We start from the raw sequence: 21,015 nt of genomic DNA on the forward strand, positions 1-21,015 counted from the left end.
CTAACGCTCGCTGGCTCACGCACTGAGGCGGGAGGTGTGGCCCGAGAAATCGTCGGGGCTTTATGCCACACCGTCACCGTTAATTCGCCGGGTCCCCGGTCGACGGGCCCCCTTTCGTGAAGGAAGCCGATCGAGTAAGGGGGACCGGGGCTCTCACTCTAGTGAGATTTTTATTTTTTTTTTTATATATATATATATATAAAAATATACATTCTATATATAAAATATAATTTTTCTATATATATATACATATCTTTTTTTTTTTTTTTTTTTAACCTCAGTGTGGAGATGGTCATGTCCCCATAGCAGGAACACGAGTCATCCACGAATGCTGCTGCTGCATGCTGAATGCCCAGGCATACAGAGCAGCGATCGCGACCATCAGATGACGACAGAAATCGACCGCATCCAGAAGAACACGGGCGAACCGTCTTTAAAAAGACGTGCCGCGTGTAGCTCTTTTACAGAGAGGAGGAAATTCACTCTTTCAGCGCTGAGGCGACCAGGGAGAAGCGCAAAGTCTGGCAGACCACTGCACAGATCGCAGGCAATGCAGAAACTCGCTGGGTACCGCCGTCACACCAACACTGAAGAGGACGCTCGTCTCGAAGAGTCTTGTAATAGCTTTCAGGAGTGAAGAGGTTCTCTTGGCTCCGAAGCGAAAAACATACTGCGGTTGCGTTCACTTCCTCCTTTTATACTCACGGAGTAGGGCGGAGTACGCTATGCAAATTTCCGCAGCCCCAAGGCAATGCATGCCATTGGCTCGTGTTTAAATACTCGAAGAGGATTGGCTTTCTATGCGAAACCCCCAATCTCCGTCACTTCTGACGTAACTCGAAGTGACTACGAAAGAGAACAAATATTACTTTACTCTAGTCTATTCAAATGAAGTGCAATGCTTTCGGTGTGTGTCCAATCAAAGATCTGTGTGTGAACCAATCACAGACCAAAACACAAGATGACGTTTTCAGACAACGTGAAGGGGTGTGGAGATTAGCTTTAGCCAGGTGTTTGCGTGTTAGCGGGTGCTAAATGCTAAACACGGTGTCCAAACGCGCACAGTTGGAAGTGATCAGATACAGCTTATTTGCACTTTCCAAGATTATTTTCAGAGAAGACCTGCCACAACGGAGATTCTCTGCCGATCAAGTTGCTGAAATGCTTTTTGCCGACAGTGATGAGAGTGAAATCGAATCTGATCTGATCCAGAGCGGTTTGATTTGGAGGAAGATCAAATATTCCACGGACTCGATCCATTTGAGGAGTAAGTATGAATGATAGATTACTGACAATATATTGTCTAATATATATTGTGTAGTTTTTAGTCAGATTATTTTATTATAGCTTTTCAGAAATAACGGATCTGTAATCAAACAATGTGTGTGCGCACAAACCATTTGCGCCAAGTCATGCGCAAAGTATGCGCGCAATCAAACTATGAACGCCATGTGCGTAATCAAACATGTGCGCGTTTTGCCCCAATGTAATCCATCTGCTTTTATAAGCTATTTCGTTTACTTTGCTTGTCTATTTATTGAAATGTTTTTTAGGAAAATGTTATTGTAGTTTTTCAGAAATAATGGTGCAGTAAGTTATATTTATCTATATAGGCCTATATTTGTCTATATGGAATAGAGTGCGGATCGGGCCGCATTTTTCTGTCCGAGCCCGACCCGCGTCCGACAGGGCAGTACCAGAACCCGACCCGAGCCCGACAGGCATTAAGATATTTATGTCCGAGCCCGACACAGTTAAAAATCTTCTTTTTTTTTCTCATACTAATGACACATACGTTTGTTTGTGTTGAAAGCCCACTTTTATTTAGCAACTGGAAGGCATTCGGAAAATGTTTACAGATGTGCGCAACGCATCAGCATGCGCCACACACGGCCAAAACAGCGCATGTTAACACAGGCGCGCACAAGAGGCCCAAACAAATAAACCAATTGAAATTAAATTAACAAAGCTAGGTCTATATTAAATTACCCAAGCTAACAAAACAAAACATTAACGTAACAATTTTTAAACGTAGGCCTATGAGCTTATTGAAATGAAAATCACTCGTCTCTTACCATTTTTCTCGGAAACTGTGAGGCTAACTGTAACATGGGATTCACATAATCTATCCTTCAAGGTTTAGGCTAATCCAGGTTCTTATGCAGAAAAAGGATTGCATCAACGGTGGATGGCTTCAAGGCTGTCCTCCTCTGCTCGATGGTCCTGCCAGCAGCACTGAAGTTGCGCTCACTGCTGCTGCTGCTGGCTGGAATAGCAAGGATGCCGCGGGCAAGGACACTAAGCTTCGGGTAGTTGAGTTGATGATCGCTCCACCAGCCCAAAACATCTCTGTCATCCTGCATTGTATGATTTTGAGTCGAGTACATCTCGACTTCGTCTGTCGCATCTGCCACAGGTACATTTTCCCACTCGTCGTCAAAGTCAACTGCAGCTTTCTTGGGCGCGGGTCCTTCAGTGGCGGTCTCCTGGGTGCGGAATGGGATGTCACTGAGCTGTCTCCGAACCTCCTGGAGAAGGTTGTCTCTCTCTGAGGAGGACAACATTCGGAGCTGGCTATATTTAGGCCAAAGGAAAGTTGCAATTTTTTGGAGTTCTTGGATCTCCACTTTACGCAAAATCCAACAGAGATGCCGCTCGCGGATGATGGCTTGATAGGGGCTGTCAGTCGTTTTTTTTTTTGCAGTGGCGCTTCAGCCGCTCAAACCACAGAAACACTAGGTTTATCGTTGGGTACTGGTCACCTTCAAGTTCAAGCTGGGCATCGTAAAATGGTTGCAGGAACTCGACAAGAAAGTCAAGGACATCTGGAGATATGGCATCGATCCGCCAGCCCTCTGCACGATCATTTAGTTTTTCGCGTAGTTCTTGATAAACCGAGCGGACAGAATTTAAGGTCAGATATACCGTGCTAAACCTTGTGTCTGCCATTTGGATGACTGTTTTTGACAGCAAAGCTGCCATGCCCGACTGTTTGACATATTTGACAAGTGCCTTGGTAGCTTGCAGAGTGTCTGCAACATTTGGAGCATCTTTGGCCAGCTGTGTGGGGTCTAGGGCGTGTCTCATCACCGTATTATACACATGATCTTGGCAGTCAAGTCTTCGATATGGTCTCAGGGCACTGATGATGTTTGAGCCTTGGTCTGTGACCCACACCACTTTATTCAGCAGACTCATATCCAGGCCATCCTCCGTTAGAAGTCTGATGATTTCTCTCCTAATATTCTCCCCCGTCTTAGCCTCTTCCAGTGGGAATGCGACTGTTGTTAATACGGTGCTTATCATTTTAAATGATCGTGTCACGAAATGGCAAGTGATGGTCAAGTAGCTTAATTTGTGGTAGTCCTCCGTCCAGATATCCGTTGTCATTCCGATTGAATTCACCTCAGACAGAGTATCATTTAGCTGCTCGACCAGCTTTGCGCGTTTCTCTATTGCCAGCTCACGGCACCGTTTTGACACAGTGGTGGGATCAGGCAGTACATCCTGCGCTGCCACTGAACCATATGTTGCACCGATGTTAATAAGCTGCTGGGCCAGCTCAATGAAACCCTCTCCTTCAATGGAACGAAATGGCCTTATGTCTTTACAGCAGTACTCAACGCATTTTTCAGTCAGTTTTTGTTTGTCCCGCTGAGGAATTTTTTTTGAGGAACTAGCAAAGGCAGTGATACTCGGCTGCAGTAGCCCAGGTGACTTACAATTTTTATCCACATGACGCTGCAAGGCGGAATTCCCGGTCCTCTTGCTGTCATATTTCATGAGAAATCCACAACTCTTACATTGAACATAACCAACATGTTCATCACTATCAGCCTTGACAACAATGTAGAAAAACTTCCACACAGTCGACTTTCCTTTATTTTCGGTGGTTTTAAAATCTCCTGAGGCCAATTTCTTTTTAACGTCTTCCATTTTTGCGCTGCCAGCCACATGTAGCCCAATATGCAATATTATGCACGCACGTGTTGCACGTTGTCACAGCAACATAAACAAATTTCCGCACACATGGAGATGGAGGTTAGGGTAATATTTAAAATTTATTTTAATCACAAAAACAAACATTTGCATCCAGTTAAACAATATAATAAAACTGTTTTAAATTTCAAATGTTAAATGCCTTATCGCGCCGACGTGACCGAGCCCGACCCGAACCCGAACGTCATTTCAAAATATTTGTTCGAACCCGGCCCGGCCCGTCGGGTACCGTCGGGTCCCTTCGGGCTCGGTTCGGGTATCCATCCTCTAATATGGAAGGGGCTTTGCTTTAGACATTGTATTTACTCTGTGCATTTTATTATAATGTTTTGTAGGGAAAAAGACATTATAAAACTTTTTTTGTGTGTGTAGCTTTTCAGAAATAATAGTGCAGTATGCCTTATCTAAGGCCTGATACTATTTTGTCTACATGGGAAGGGGTTTCATACATTTTATTTACTCTGTGCATATAGTATGATAAAGGCTCCAGTAATAATTTTGTCACTTTCCCCTTTCAGATGTCCAGCACCACCAGGGCAGTTGGAGTAAGGATTGGAGACTGAAAATAATACTGATGTGATGTGGCGCCCAATCCACACAGGTTTTGCCCCAGACTGGAACCTGGAGTGCAATTGGACACCTCCGTAGAGCAAAGCCCCATCAGCCTTTTCAAGCACTTTTTTTTAGTGCTGATTCAATCAGGACATTGTGTGCCAACACAAACAAGTTGGCAGAGAGAAACATTGCTGCTGGGAAAAGTTGGACCAGCATCAACCCTGCAGAGATGCTCAAATTCATTGGCTTGGTTTTGTACATGGGAGTTCTAAAGCTCCCAGCAGTAAGTGACTATTGGAAGAGCATTTTTTTACAATCAAACATCAAATATTGAAACATCAATATTTCAAGTCTTTCAAATGCAGTCCACAGTGCCATCTAGGGGTGGTTTTGTATATTTTATAAATTGAGAGATGAGAACATCCTTTGGATCCATCAGATGGCTGCCTTTATATTCTTATTTATTTGTTTTTCTCAAAAAAGTATGGTGACTACAGTTACAGAAATGTAAATATTTGTTTTGTTCCTTTATATTTTTTCACCCAGTTTTTTTTGCAGGTGTTCTAAAGTTTTTGAGGAATAAATATTTGTTGTAAAATCCCTTGTTCATTTATTTTTCATATTTTTATATAATAAAAACAAAAAAAATTAATTTCTGTTTTTGTATTTATTGGTGAAATATCACATTATAACACACATAATTGTTTCAAAAAGTGTATTTTCAATGCATCCAAATTGTAGCTGAGAATCTGTAGAATCCATAAATATGTCTCTCTTTTCTCTGCTATGAAAATTGACCGTTCCAGAAGCCAAAATATCAACATAGTGCCAGGTGGACTTAAAACCCCAATGACCTTGAAGGGTTAAAAGTCCCTTTGCAAGTAGTAGACAAGCACATTTTTTATGATATGAGAAAGTACAGCAGTCACATACATTTGTCACTATACATGGTTTTGATACTGCTCTTCCAAATAAGCTTTCAACCTCAAGTGTTTTGTGAGGCTTTGTAGAAATTATATACTTATTCTTTTGAATCAAGTTGTTGGCATGGGCTTGCAGTTGTGTGTCCATATCTGGAAAGATCTCACCATCACCACAAGTGAGAAGACTAAATAAAATGAGACGCTTACATGTACGCCCCCTTGTACCAGCGAGACAATTGCAGAACTGCTCTGCAGGGCATACACGGTAAACTACATCCCAGCAAACAAGCTTCTTTGGGGCCCGAATGGGGCCCTTGCGGGCAGCCCACTGTGGGCCCAGATACCGGCGTGAAATGCGGGGCACGTGTGGGCCCCACACTTCGGGACCCAGGTGGGGCCCCAGTGGGACAGCCCACAAGTGTGGGCTGACTGTGGGCAGGCCCACAGTAAGTAGAGTGGACCCCATTGGGGCCAGTTGTGGGCCCACGGTAAACCCTTATAGGGGCCGATGTGGGGCCATTGCGGGCAGCCCACTGTGGGCCCAGATACCGGCGTGAAATGCGGGGCACGTGTGGGCCCCACACTTCAGGACCCAGGTGGGGCCCCAGTGGGACAGCCCACAAGTGTGGGCTGACTGTGGGCAGGCCCACGGTAAGTAGAGTGGGCCCCCATTGGGGCCAGTTGTGGGCCCACAGTGGGCTGCCTGCAATGGCCCCAAATGGGCCCCTATAAGGGTTTGCTGTGGGCCCACAACTGGCTCCAATGGGGTCCACTCTACTTACTGTGGGCCTGCCCACAGTCAGCCCACACTTGTGGGCTGTCCCACTGGGGCCCCACCTGGGTCAAGTGTGGGCTGACTTTGGGCTGGCCCACACAAATTATAGCAGGCTGGATGTGGGCACACTGTGGGTGCAGTTGCAAAGTTTCAGCACACAGAGTAGGTACACCCATATTACTATATGCAGTACAATTGCACTTGTTAGCAGCAATAAATCGAGGGTCATGTTTTTTTCCCCAAATAATTTATTTATATTTAATAATAATTATAATTAATGATAATACAGTTTTAAACGGCAATAACCACAGAAAACAGGGGATTGAAAATTAAAAATCAATCCCCTCAGGGGAAACAGTAGGTATTTCTGCAGTTCTGGCCCTTCCTTGCCGTCCCCATCTCTGTCCCAGGGATTACGGAGCCATGTCTTCATAGAGGCTTCCACATCACATGCAGTGGCTTGACTGCTTTTTGTCACAGCATCTAAGTGAGAAAGGATCAATTGAAATACAAATGTTAAAAACAAAATAAGGGTTGTACTGTTGAGCCATTTCAACCTAAGAAAGTTTTCAACCTGCACTTTGAATGAGGAAACGTCTTCTGATTGTTCCAGGTGCTATTTATAAATGCTTAACTAAGAGAATGACTGAATAGGTCAATGAGAGAGCTGCGGTTTATAATAACATTTAGTTGTAAGTCATTTTGGTTGGTTAATGATGAACTAAGCTTTTACAAAACATTCATAAATGATTAGCAATTGATATACTAACATTTTATGTATGTTTTGTTAATTCTGTTACAAGTCATTTACAAGTGATTAGTAAATGATTAACTTATTTTTTATGAAACATGATTATGCATTTCATAAATGTTTAAGTGATGTTAATTATTGTATGTTTTGTAGATTCAGTTATAAATAATTTACAATTGTTTAGTTAATGATTAACTAATCATTTAGAAAACATTAACATGCATTTAATAAATGTTCAATAAAGGTTTTTATTTTCTCCCTACTTATTAAAATTTAAATTTAAAATTACAAACAACCACCAGCCTGAAAAACATGTTGTATGAAGACTGTTTAAAATACCCCTCCTAATCCTCACAGAATTTGCAAGACAGAACTGATAACACCTGGGCTTATCGATACTGCGGTCTTCCTTAAAAAAAGCTTGTAATTATTTTTTTTGTACTCGTAATGATTTGTCATTACAAGTGCACAGCTATGTGAGTGGTGTTATTAAGAGTGACCACGGTTAATAGATATGAAAGATATTAATAAAAATGATGTTAATTCAGCCAGCGCACATACCTCTATTTGCTTCCTGTTTTCGGGCGAAGCCCACAGTAGTCGATTGTCGAGTTCACGCGCGCGATCATAAGTGAATATCATCTCAAACCTCTGTGTGTTCAACATCTGATTCGGATGAACTATCCATTTGAGCTGATATTCTCAGAACACCACACAGTGGTAGGTTTGAGACGATATAAATGAACTCACGTGTGAGATCGACAATCGACTACTGTGGGCATCGACAGAAAACAGGAAGCAAATAGAGGTATGTGCGCTGGCTGAATTAACATCATTTTTATTAATATCTTTCATATCTACTGCAGTCAGATTGACCGTGGTCACTCTTAATAACACCACTCACATGGCTGTACACTCGTAATGACAAATCAAGGATGTTAAGAGGCTAAAAGCAGGTTTAGACCATGCCCCATTGAAGTCAGCAGGGTGCAAATTTTAAAAAGATGATAACACAGTGTAGGCAACACCAATTTTTGTCTGTACTGACAGCACTCCAAATGTACAAAAAAAATAGCTCAATGTTAAAATTGACCGGAGTTTTCCTTTAATTTGGCCCCAGGGCCCGTTTAATGTTTAATACCGGGTTTTGGTTACTATACCAACGTATGGGTGAGTTCTTATGGATGAAGGCCTGTTGTGTTCGGTCTCTTGGTTTGTGGTAGTGGCAGCTATTGTGAAACTCACCTTTGTCATGTACTGGGTGTGGATGGCATCAAGATCTGGTCCTGAAGAATCACAGGGTCAAATGATATCTCATCTGGTAACAAGAGCATAGTAACTTTAGAAACTCTAATGATATCTTTACCCCCTGATATTGCATTGTGGATTTAAATTCAAACATTTAAAGGCTAAGAATATGAGCCATGAGTAAACTGGCCAGATATCTGTGAAAAATAACTTGCGTGCCTAAAGTTGTCGACCCCCTGAATTCAGCATTAAAAAGTTAAAAGAACTTTAGTATTTATCATTAAAAAAAATTACATGAAAATAAATAAATACCTTAGCGCTGGACAGTATGGTGTCTCATTGGCCAACATAATTAAAAACACACCTAGAGAATATACCAATGACCATGATATCCATGTTATCATAATAGTTTAATTATTATAACTTATGACCATTATAACATTATATTATTTTGCCAGCTATTATTTAGCCTACAGGCTTCTCAAGGACAATATCACTGAAAAAAAACTGGGGTTAATGAGTGTGAGACTTAATTAAAAAGCATAAATCCTACAGACCCCAAACTTTTGAACAGTATGATTGAAGTTTTGCTTACTAGTCGAGTTCATAGCCGTGGAGGTTGTCTTGGGACAGGGCTGTAGCAGGACATCATGGTGATTTTCTAGACTAGAAAATAACATGCAATGTGTCACAGAGCCAACAATGTTACATAGGATTTGCAATAGAACAAAGGGTTTATTACAAGGAATCAAGCTAGAGATGCAATGCAGAAAAGAGAAAAAGAATATATAAAATCTTAACGTAATATATTGTGCAAGAAATGCATATGAAATTATTATCATGAAACAATAATTCCTCCTTTGTTGTGGAGGTTTTTTTCAGTCCCTTCTGAAATCACTTTTATTATCAATCTTTGTAAGTGACGTCACTGATCAACAGTACGTTACAGCAGGCACGTGCAGAGGGGGGGGCGTTGGGTGCTTCAGCACCTGCCCCTTTGCCCCTTGGTGCACAAAGTGCCCTTTTGTCAAAGCAAAATTTCCTCTATTTTTTTTTTTTTTTTTTTTTTGTATTAACATGCCCTTTTGTGAATGCCTTCCTGCCCATGCCCAATCTAAATATTAGTAAAATTTATGAATAATTAAACCCAATTAATAAATAAACCCACGTGATGACCTTTCACCTGACGACGACAACCTCATCATAACGGGACGATTCGCCGCCGCCCGGCCGCCGCCCGCGCATTTTTTTTATTGCCAGAGGATATTTTCAACACTGCGGCAGCTGGTAAGTGGTGTTTCATTCTCAGCAAAGTGATTTTGATGATGTTTATTTACTTATTATTATTTTACAAGATCGATGTGATGTGAAGAGAGCATGCAGATGTTGTTTTGTGTAGAGAGGTAACGTTAAATAACGTGCTGTTTCAGTTTGAGGGAGAAAAGTTTCACAGGCTTCGAAGGATCTGGTTATTTGACAAATGTTATTTGACTAAACTATTATTATATTACAATATTGTTTTTTTAAAAACGTACAGTGCCTTAAAACCAATTATCTTTTTTTTTCGAGTATTTTCCCGTACTCAAAAAAAAAAAAAAAAAAAATCAGAAATTAATTAAAATATATTTTAAATGTAACAAAATATTTTTTTTTCTACAATAGCAACACTGTTTACAACAGCAAGACCAATATAGCCTGTAAACTCAATAATATCTCTCTGGAAATAAATGTAATTTATATATCAATGTCAATATAAAATGAATAATATACCTGACCCTACATCAAAGTGCAGTGTGAAGAAGATGTGACCCTAGTAGATATCAGGAAAAGGTATGAAATGTCCTTTTGTGTTTGTTTTCTGCAGTGCAAAGATGCCTCGCAAAGAAAGGATAAAAAAGCAAAAAATGAAGGAGCTGCGTGAGGCAGCAAAGGGCAGTGGATCCCTTTCCAGCTGGTTCATGAAGAGCACAACAGGTAAGAATAACACATGTAGCCTGTCATTTGTTTTGCAAAGGTGTTCAATTTTAGACAACAACTACTACAACAACAGTAATAATAACATTAATTGCTATATTCCAGTGTATCAGTTGTTTAATGTTTTGTTTTGTATCAATATTTAAGGTGGACTTATTGATTAGGTGCAAGAGTAGTAGTGATGGTTAAAATAATAGATTTATGCTGAAATAGTAAATTGTGCCTTGTTCCTAGATGGACAGAGAGTGGAAAGTAATAGATCAGATGAGGAGATGGAGATAGAGGAAGAAAAAGAGGGAAATGTAAGCGCACAAGTGACAGAAAGAGAGCAGGGAACAGCAAGCCAGGAGACAGAGGCTGGTGAGAAAGAGGGAAATGTAGAGGCACAAGCGACAGAAACAGTGCAGAAAGAAGCAAGCATGGAGAAAGAGGCAAATGTAGAAGCACGAGCGACAGAAACAGTGCAGAAAGAAGCAAGCATGGAGAAAGAGGCAAATGTAGAGGCACACGCGACAGAAACAGTGCAGAAAGAAGCAAGCATGGAGAAAGAGGCAGATGTAGAGGCACGAGCGACAGAAAGAGAGCAGGGAACAGCAAGTCAGGAGAATGAGGCAGATGCCAGAGAGAGGCTATTTTCAAACCTGCTGAAACAACAACAGCCAACTGACCCTGCCCACGTCCTACAATTCAACATTAAATACGATGAGGCCTTTATCCAAATGTGTGACAATATTGGACCCTGCCAACCAATACTGTCATTTCCAAAGAATGTTGAGGGACGGTCATTTCAGAAGAAATGGTATGAGAACAACCCATGGCTGGAATATTCTCCTAGCACTGATGCCATGTTTTGCTTCAGCTGCCGTCTTTTTTTAAATGATGAAAAATACAAGTGTCACACTAACTGGAAAAGTGTTGGATTAAATCGCTGGAGGAAGGCTTTAGAAAAAATTAAAGAGCATTGTGCATCAGAGGCTCACATGTGTGGTATGGTGAGGTGGAACTCGTTCAAGAAAAAATTACTGGAGTCAGCATTTGAAGTGGGTGACCTTGAGTCGCAAGCTGCAAAAGACAAAGAGAGGGAAAGGAACAGAGAAGTGTTGTCTCGACTGATTGCCATTACTCTTTTCCTGGCAAGACAGGGCATGTCTTTCAGGGGAGATGATGAGACTTCATCAAGCCAAAATCGAGGGAATTTCTTAGAGTTAGTGGAGTTATTCAGCAAGTATGACAGTGTAATTAAATTACACCTTGATGCCGTAAAAGAGAGCCAACGAACCCAAAAAAGACCTCTTGTCTCGCTCCTCTCGAACAGAACCCAGAATGACTTAATCAAAGCTTTGGGCATATCAGTAAAACGTGTCATCAGAGAAGAAATTCAAGAGAGCAAAATCTTTTCGATACTCCTGGATGAAACGACAGATGTGTCCCACACTGAACAGGTTTCATTTGTTGTGAGATATGTACACAACATGAAAATAAAGGAGCGATTCATTCAGGTTTGCAATGTGCGTTCAACAAGCGGAGATTCTCTTGAAAACCTTGTGATGGCTCTACTGGAAGAAAATGACCTCAAAATAGAAAACATCCGAGGTCAAGGTTATGATGGGGCTGCGAACATGAGTGGGCACTATAAGGGACTGCAATCCAGAATCCTAAAGCAAAACCCAAAGGCTTTGTATGTGCACTGTCAGGCACACTGCCTTAATCTGGTATTGGTAGAAAGTGCAAAGTCAAACATCTGTTTTGTCAACTTTTTCAATCTAGTTGAAAAACTTTACACTTTTATATCCAACTCATCAAAACGGCACTCTGCATTTATTGAAATGCAGAAGAGGAAGCACCCCGATCAGCGTCCACTGGAGCTGAAGAAACTCTCAGATACTCGGTGGGCCTGTAGAGAGAGTGCACTTAAAACTCTGATGAAGGTCCTCCCATCTGTCATGCAGTTCCTTGAGGAAATGACACAGCAAGATCCCCCAGACTCCTCAGCTGGTGATGCAATGATCCTTTTAAAAAGCATCAATTTTGAGTTCTTCTTGTGTCTGGAGATGACCTGTCCAATCTTCCAGGTGACTGCAGTTGCATCTGATGCATTGCAGCAGAAAGACATGGACCTGGCTGCAGCATACAGCATTGTTGATGGAGTTTTAAAGAGGCTGGCCTACAGCAGAACAGAAGAAGAGTTTGAGAAGTTGTATAAACAGGCTGCAGAGAAGGCGGCATCAGTGGGCCTGGATCCTCCATCTGAGGTCCCTGGTCAAGCTAGGAGGAGGAAAGTGCCAGAGAAGTTCAAGTTTGCTGCCACATCAGCTACGACTGACCATGCTTTCCCAACTTTGCTGGAGTACTACCGTGTTAAAGTGTATTACGTTTTTGTGGACACGATGATACAGGAGCTTCAGAGACGCTTTAAAGGAGGAGATGATTCCAAATGGGAAATCTTGCATGCCTTCCATTGCCTGGCAGTCCCAGAGAACTGGAAAACAGCTAGCATTCCAACAGCAGCATTCCAGGCTGTGAAGAAACTGTGCCAGTTTTATAACATTGAAGATGAAGACAAATTGCAGACCGAATTGAAGGTCTTCCATACATCATACACATGCCCACCACCAGTCAATGTGTCATCTATTCTTTCAGTGGTCAAGGAAAACGTCTCGGGTTATGACTATAACCCTTGTTCCCTGAGAAGGGAACGAGACACTGCGTCGATAAAATCGACTCTTTGGGGACGCTCCCTAAGCGTGCGCCTCTGAAGTATGAATGAAACTAATCCAATCCTGATTGGTGTTGCGTCGTGACGTAACATGTGACGGCATACCCGGAAGTATAAAAGTGACGCTGTCACAACACACACTAGCCTCGCGATGAAGCAAGACGCTCAAGGGTCTGAAAAGGGGGCGTGGCAACACGACGCAGTGTCTCGTTCCCTTCTCAGGGAACAAGGGTTATAGTCATAACCCGAGACGTTCCCTATCGAGGGAACTCAACACTGCGTCGATAAAATCGACTCTTTGGGGAACGAGTACCCACTAGGCCACGCACCGAACAGACCCGCCCCAGAGTGAAACTGATTAGGCACTCAGCAAGGGCCGAGTACGTGTGCACCGGGCGTACTGGGAAGGCTGAGACTGTAAAACCTGATGAAAGTATGCGGGGTAGCCCAGCCGGCTGCCTCACAAATCTCCTGCAGAGGTACTCCCGACAGAAGGGCCCTAGAGGAAGCCATGCCTCTAGTCGAGTGAGCCCTTAAGGCCAAAGGTGAAGGAACCCCACGTACCTTGTAAGCCTCAGTAATAGCCTGGACAATCCAGTTACTTATAGTTTGTTTGGTCGCCGGGAGCCCCCTCTTAGGTGACCCAAAGCATACTAACAACTGGTCAGATCTTCTCCAAGAAGCAGACTTTTCCAAGTATACACTCAAAGCTCTGACGGGGCAGAGCAAGTGAAGCCTCTCTTCTCCCGCCGACACATGAGGTGGAGGATGGAATGCCTGAAGGACTACAGAGCGAGCCGTACTCGAAGGAACTTTAGGCACGTAGCCCGGACTCGGGTGCAAAAAGGCCTTTACTTTGCCAGGGGCAAACTCCAAGCAAGCTGGCGTTACCGCCAGGGCCTGGAGATCTCCCACCCTCTTAAGAGAGGTAATCGCTAAGAGAAAGACCATTTTCAACGTTAAGTCCTTAGGCGAAGCCGACTCTAAAGGTTCGAAGGGAGCGAGGGACAACCCTTCCAGAACTATTGCCAGATCCCAGGCAGGCACCCTGGACCTGATCGCCGGCCTCATCCTCCAAGCACCACGGAGAAACCTAATGACCAACTGGTGCCTCCCCAGAGGTCCACCATCTACTGGCGCGTGGAAAGCCGAAACGGCAGCCACGTACACCTTAAGAGTGGACGGGGAGAGACCCGCAGAGAAACGATCCTGAAGGAATTCCAGAACTGAAGCCACTGGGCAGTTTACTGGATCCAACCTTCGTTCTCCACACCAAGTGTGAAACACCTTCCACTTGAGGCCATATAATCTCCTGGTAGATGGGGCCCTAGAGCTAAGTATGGTTTCAACCACCTCAGCTGATAAGCCAGCATTTAGGTACTGAACCCCCTCAGAGGCCAGACCCACAGCTTCCACAACTCTGGGCGAGGGTGGAAGATTGTGCCCTCCGCCTGAGACAATAGATCCCTCCTCAGAGGAATCGGCCATGGCGGAGCTATGAGGAGTGATATTATATCCGAGAACCATACTCGTGTCGGCCATCTCGGGGCAACCAGAAGTAGACTGATGCCCTCTTGACGGACCCTCTCCAGGACCCCTGGGAGCAGAGCGATCGGGGGGAAAGCATACAGGCGAAGCCTCGGCCAAGCCTGTACCATGGCATCCAACCCCAGTGGGGCTGGATGTGAGAGGGAGAACCAAAGTGGACAGTGGGACGTCTCTCGAGACGCAAACAGATCCACTTCCATCGGTCCGAACCTCTCCCATATCGACTTCACCACATCCGGATGAAGTCTCCATTCCCCGGGCCTCAGCCCCTGCCTCGACAGGATGTCTGCTCCCCGATTCTGAACCCCTGGGATATACATTGCCCTTATTGACAATATCTTTCCCTGGGACCAAAGGATAATCTGATGCGCCAGTTTGCACAGAGGGCGCGATCTGAGTCCCCCCTGTCGGTTCAGATAGGCCACCACTGACGTATTGTCTGTCCGTATAAGGACGTGGCGACCCTCGATGTCTGGGAGGAAGCTCCTCAAAGCCTTGAATACCGCCATCATCTCCAGGCAATTTATATGCCAAGTGCGATGATGGTCCTGCCACAGACCCCTGGTAAAGCGGCCGTCCATGACCGCGCCCCAGCCCGTAAGGGAGGCGTCTGTCGAAACGGTTTCCCGGCGACATGACACCCCCAACACTGGCCCTTGGGATAGGAACCAAGGCTTCTTCCATATTTGCAGAGACTGAAGGCACTTGCGCGTTACTCTGATCATACGGAACGGATTTCCTTTGGGTGAGAACCCCTTGGTCTTCAACCACCACTGGAGGGGCCTCATGTGAAGGAGGCCCAGAGGAATAATGTTGGATGCCGCTGCCATGAGGCCCAGCATCCTTTGAAAGTGTTTCACAGTGACGGCCTGACCTAGCCTCACCCTGGACACCATCGCCAGAATTGACTCGATACGTGCGGGAGACATACGTGCCTGCATTGTAATCGAGTTCCACACGACTCCCAAAAAGGTCGTGCCCTGGGACGGTTCTAGCACACTCTTCTTCAAATTGAGTCTTAACCCCAATTTTTGAATATGGCCAAGAACGACATCTCGATGCCGAACTGCCATCTCCCGAGACTGGGCCAAAATAAGCCAGTCGTCGAGATAATTCAATACGCGAATCCCCTGAAGTCTCAGTGGAGCAAGGGCCACGTCCATACACTTGGTAAATGTGCGGGGAGAGAGTGCTAGGCCGAACGGAAGAACCCGATATTGGTATGCTTCGCCCCCGAAAGCGAACCTCAGGTACCTCCTGTGACAAGGAAGGATGGAGATGTGAAAATAGGCGTCTTTCAGATCTATCGTGACAAACCAGTCCTCGGATCTGATTTGACTCACGATTGTTGGAATGGTCAACATTCTGAATTTGAACCTTCTCAGAGACCGGTTCAACACCCTGAGATCCAAAATTGGCCTTAACCCCCCATCCTTCTTTGGAACTATAAAGTACCGGCTGTAAAACCCGGACTCCCTGTCTACCGGAAGAACACATTCTATGGCTCCTTTCGACAGCAGAGTCTGTACTTCTTGTTCCAACACCTGAGCCTGCTCTGGGACCACCGCAGTGAGCACCACCCCAGAGAACTTGGGGGGGCGGTGCGCGAACTGCAGTCTGTACCCAACTCGTATTATCTGCAGGACCCATGGAGATATGTTGGGAAGATGATACCATCCCTCTACAAAATCTGCTAAGGGTACCAGCCTCTCGAGGCTGGCCTCTGGTGTCTTTTCGCTGGAAATTGATGCGGCCCGAAGCGCTGTTAACGGCGGACCTGCATCTTTTCCTAGAGGGCCCCGTTGTGAGAACAACCTCGGTTGTCTCACTGCGGAGGGGGCAGCCCTCTGAAGTCCTGCCTTGGCTAGGACCTCTTTTCCGAAGTCCTCTTAGCCTGAATGACGTCCCTCAGGTCGCCCCTCTGGCTGGAGGACTTCGGTTTTTGGGAGCGTTTCCTCTGTTGCCAAGACCCCGGAGGGGGGGCTCTAGAGGAAACGCTCTCCTTCTGCTCTGCCCTGTGGGAGGAGCTGGCTGATGGCTGGGGCTGATTGCTTTGCCCCCCCCTACTAGATTTGGCCTTCGCTTTCCGGGGGAGGTACTGCTGGAACGCCGCAGATTGTTTTCTCGACTCCTGAAACCTGTCGACAACCGAATTAACGGCGTCGCCGAACAGGCCAGAAGCCGAAAGCGGCGCATCCAGCAGGAAGGACCTATCCTTTTCTTTAATACCGGATAAGTTCAGCCACAGATGCCTCTCCGTGGCCACCATGGCCGCCATAGAGCGGCCAATAGCGCTGGCCGCTTCCCTAGTGGCCCGGAGAGACAAATCTGCGGCCTTCCTCAACTCCGCGACATCTTCAGGAGTAGGCCCCTCCCCCTCATCCAAATCTTTCAGGAGGTCGGCCTGGTATGCCTGCAAAATCGCCATTGAGTGCAGACACGAACCAGCCCGACCCGCCGCCATGTAAGCCCTGCCCACCAATGCAGATGTCTCTCTGCAGGGCTTACTAGGCAACACCGGGGTCTTTAGGGAAGACGCCGATTCGGGAGAGAGATAGCTCGCTAAAGCCTCCTCCACCTTCGGCATCTTCCCATATCCCATATCTCGAGCCCCCATAACATTGCTGTAATCTATTACATTGGGACTCGAAATACGGGACGAATGCGGTCTTTCCCACGTTCTCGAGATCTCTTTATGGAGATCAGGGAAAAACGGCAGACCCCGGCGGTGAGGCTGTGACCTGCGCTGCAGGTAACGCTCGTCCATTTTACTGGTGACTTGCGTTTCCTGCTCATGTTGTGGCCAGCTGATGTTTAGTCTGGCCACAGCGCGTGTCACAACCTCCACCAGCTCCTCATAACCCAGGCCGCGTGATGGCGTGCTGAGATCACGGTCGTCCGCATCGATGCTGAGCACGTCCCCTTCCTCAGAAGTAGACAGCTCAAGCACCGGGACCTGATCGCGGGTAGGAGAAACCGCAGCGCGGGCTCCCACACCACTCTCAGAGGCTGCGGGACCAGCCGATGGCGAGCGAGAAAATGCCTCAGCATTCTCACTCTCCTCCGCCAGATCCCGCTGCGAACCCCAGGATCTCAGTCGCCGCATCGCCTCGACATATGCGGGACCGGAACCCTGGGGAACGCGAGCCTGACCGTGCTCGTCAAAGCACGCCAGCCGGGAGCGCAGCACTCTAATAGGCAAAGCCTCACACATTTCACAAGCAGCCCCCTCGAGAGCTGCCCGTGCGTGCTGCACTCCCAAACAATACACACATAGAGAGTGTGCGTCCCCACCCGTGATGAAACGAGGGCAGGGATGCACACACCTCTTGAATTGTTCACTGGCCATACTTTCTTTCAATAATAAGACAAACAACACCAAATAAGACAGACAGTTTCAACATAAAGCGCTTGCTGAAGAGCGAAAGCTAGTGTGTGTTGTGACAGCGTCACTTTTATACTTCCGGGTATGCCGTCACATGTTACGTCACGACGCAACACCAATCAGGATTGGATTAGTTTCATTCATACTTCAGAGGCGCACGCTTAGGGAGCGTCCCCAAAGAGTCGATTTTATCGACGCAGTGTTGAGTTCCCTCGATAGGGAACAATGCACATCTAGTTTTCCCCAACATGACTCAGCTGATGAAGACATATGGCACACTTCCAGTGTCCACAGCAACTGTGGAACGTTCCTTCTCTAAACTGAAGATGGTGAAAACCAAACTTCGCAGCCTTTGCAAAGAGGAGAGATTGTCTGACCTTCTTTTGTTGGCCATTGAAAAGGACATTCCAATAAATGACAATGATGTCATTAACATTTTTAGGGACATGTCCAACAGGAAACTTCTGTTATAAGTGCCTACAACCACTTCTCCTCCATTTATTGGTAAGTTTAAGGCTACACTGTGATTTTTAGTAGGTGCCAACAGAATGAACTCACATGCACACATTTTAGTTTCTTTATTTATATTTTTGATTAGACATAATCAAAATCCAACTACATCTCATAGTCACAATGCTATCTGAAATCATGATCCCAGTATTGTATACTGTAGATACACAAACACACACACCTCTGTCTATATAGATTTTTCTCATCCCCCAATTAATGTTTGTTTGTTTTTTTTCTCAGATAATTTTACTTTTTTTTTAAAATCTGGTCTCTTATTTTCTCTACCTGCAGCTCTTGGTGTGCAGCAGCCAGTTGGGAGCATCTCCCTGAGTCCCTCTTATTTTCTTGGAGCAGTCAGCCTTGGCAGGTCAGTGAGCAACTTCCAAACACTGTTAGCAATATTTACATATTGTCATGGTCACATAACAATAGTTTAATCAGCTAATATGTCTCCAATATGTTTGTTGTTTTAATGTCTACAGTCTACCGTCAACTCCATCAGCTGCAGCAGTGGCAACAACAACAGCAAAAGCAGCATACTTTTGCTGTATTTTTTTCTGTTTAATGTAAATATTAATGTAACTTGTATTTTTGTAATTCAGTTTTTGCCTTCAAAATAGTCACAAAATAGCCACAAATGCTGACATGGCATTGAATAAAACTATATTGAACTGAACGAAACATGGGCCACGTTGATTTTACTATAACATTTTCTATAGTTTTTACTATAACAGCTGTTCTTTATTATTCTGTAGAACAGAGAAGAAAAAGTCATCAGGTTGGGACAACTTAAGACATTTCAGTTTCTAATCCCAGAGTTATTATTAGGTGGACAGAATTTAAAACTTAAAATGGTCTTTTCTATTCTGTTTTTTTTCTTTTTTTCAAAACTGCATCACAGCATTTGCTGCCATATCAATACATATTCTTCCGCATCGATACGAGAATCAGCAATGAATATTCACAATATATTGCTGTATTGATATTTTGAGCAGCGCTATTTAAAGTCTTGTTCCATGTGCCCCTTTTTATACTTTGAGCACCTGCCCCTCCAAAGGTCTCTGCACGGCCCTGCGTTACAGTGTGAATTCTTTCAGGCTAGCTAGCAATTAGCTAATTTCCAATAACCCATTGACAAATTACCAGCAAAACAAAAACTGTAATCAACACAAAGATGTGGTTAAAACCCCAAACTTATGTAAAACAAGAGCTAACGTTAACTTAACTTAACGTTTAACGTTACATATTCTGAAAACAGTTGAGATGCTAACGGACTTTTTCGAAGACTCAAAACCTTTTCTACAAAGTAAATATTCAACAGAAGCGTATCAATTATACGTAAGAAAGGTGTCAGGAACGTTTGTATGTATTATTTGTGTGATTTTGTTAACCAAACTTACCTGAAAGCAGTGGAAAAACAGGGAGACGCTATTTTTTGCTGTTTGTCAGTTATAGAGGTTTCCTCGTTTCCATGGTTTCCATCTGCTCGCGTGCGCTCCTGTCTTTGAATCGGACAACTTTGAATGCGACTCGCACGCGCACGCGCGTTGAAATCATATCAATTCAAAAGGCACGCAGCATTTAAACATCTAGAATTATAACATGTAACAATTTAAAATATCATTCATTTTATATCATGAATTTAAAAATCATTATGTAGTTCTATGACCAATGTAATATTATTTTTTTCATTAGAATATGAAAGCACTAAAATGCTTTATATAAATGAAAGTTGGTAATGAAATTACGTCCAGTGACGTCGCAGTTTCGTTTGTGTCTGATTGGGCTCAGTCGTTACATCAGTGATGTAGGCCCATTTATTAGTAGCAATAATATATGTTATATATCAATAGTATAAATAATATAATATTATGATAAATATCCATCACTGATGAATACCAAAACATATCTGTAAACCATTGTATTGTTTTTATTGTGACAAATAAGTTAATTTTATTTAATAAATATGGTAACACTTTCTGTGCAGTCCATACTTATAATGAATTATAGCACCATTTCTACTTATTTATGAGCAATATTACAATTCTATAAATATATTTATAAAGACTCATTAAGACCTACCGCATTACAATATATAGTTACATCTATATTTTTTTTATAATTCCTTATAAGTCAAAAATTTGTTTTTAAATGCACATGCTCATAATCCATTATATGCAGTTTTAGTTAATTATGGACTGACATTTCACAGGATCGTTAAATAGTTTGATTAAGCTTCTAATATTAAACCTTCTAATGTTAAAACATTTGACTGTTAAACAACTTAACTTTGCATGGGCTAACTGCCTGGGGCCCCATGTGGGTTTTCTGTGGGCAAACCCACAGTGGGTTGCCAACAGTAAACCCTCATGGGGGCCCCATAGTGAAAAACAGCTGTGGGCCCCGTATGGGCTAACCCACTGGGGGCCTGTGTGGGTTTTCTGTGGGCAAACCCACAGTGGGTTGCCCACAGTAAACCCTCATGGGGGCCCAAATGGGCAAATCTGCTATGGGCCCCGCATGGGCTAACCCACTGCGAGCCCGTGTGGGTTTTCTGTGGGCAAACCCACAGTGGGTTGCCCACAGTAAACCCTCATGGGGGCCCAAATGGGCAAAACTGCTATGGGCCCC

At 44.2% G+C, this 21,015-nt stretch overlaps 1 long non-coding RNA gene and 1 pseudogene across 1 annotated transcript; both read right to left on the reverse strand.

Moving 5' to 3' along the window:
- LOC148977215 (uncharacterized) overlaps positions 1-21,015 on the reverse strand; it is a 30,575-nt pseudogene that overhangs the window by 5,936 nt on the left and 3,624 nt on the right.
- LOC120470737 (uncharacterized) lies at positions 6,353-20,864 on the reverse strand. The gene is made up of 4 exons (XR_016145594.1): positions 19,785-20,864; positions 8,847-8,917; positions 8,249-8,321; positions 6,353-6,735 (listed from the first exon to the last, which is right to left on the reverse strand). It is a non-coding gene; the product is annotated as an uncharacterized LOC120470737 (long non-coding RNA).

This window comes from Pimephales promelas, chromosome 11, assembly GCF_988280905.1.
Source record: "Pimephales promelas chromosome 11, fPimPro1.hap1.1, whole genome shotgun sequence".
NCBI classification, from domain to species: domain Eukaryota; kingdom Metazoa; phylum Chordata; class Actinopteri; order Cypriniformes; family Leuciscidae; genus Pimephales; species Pimephales promelas.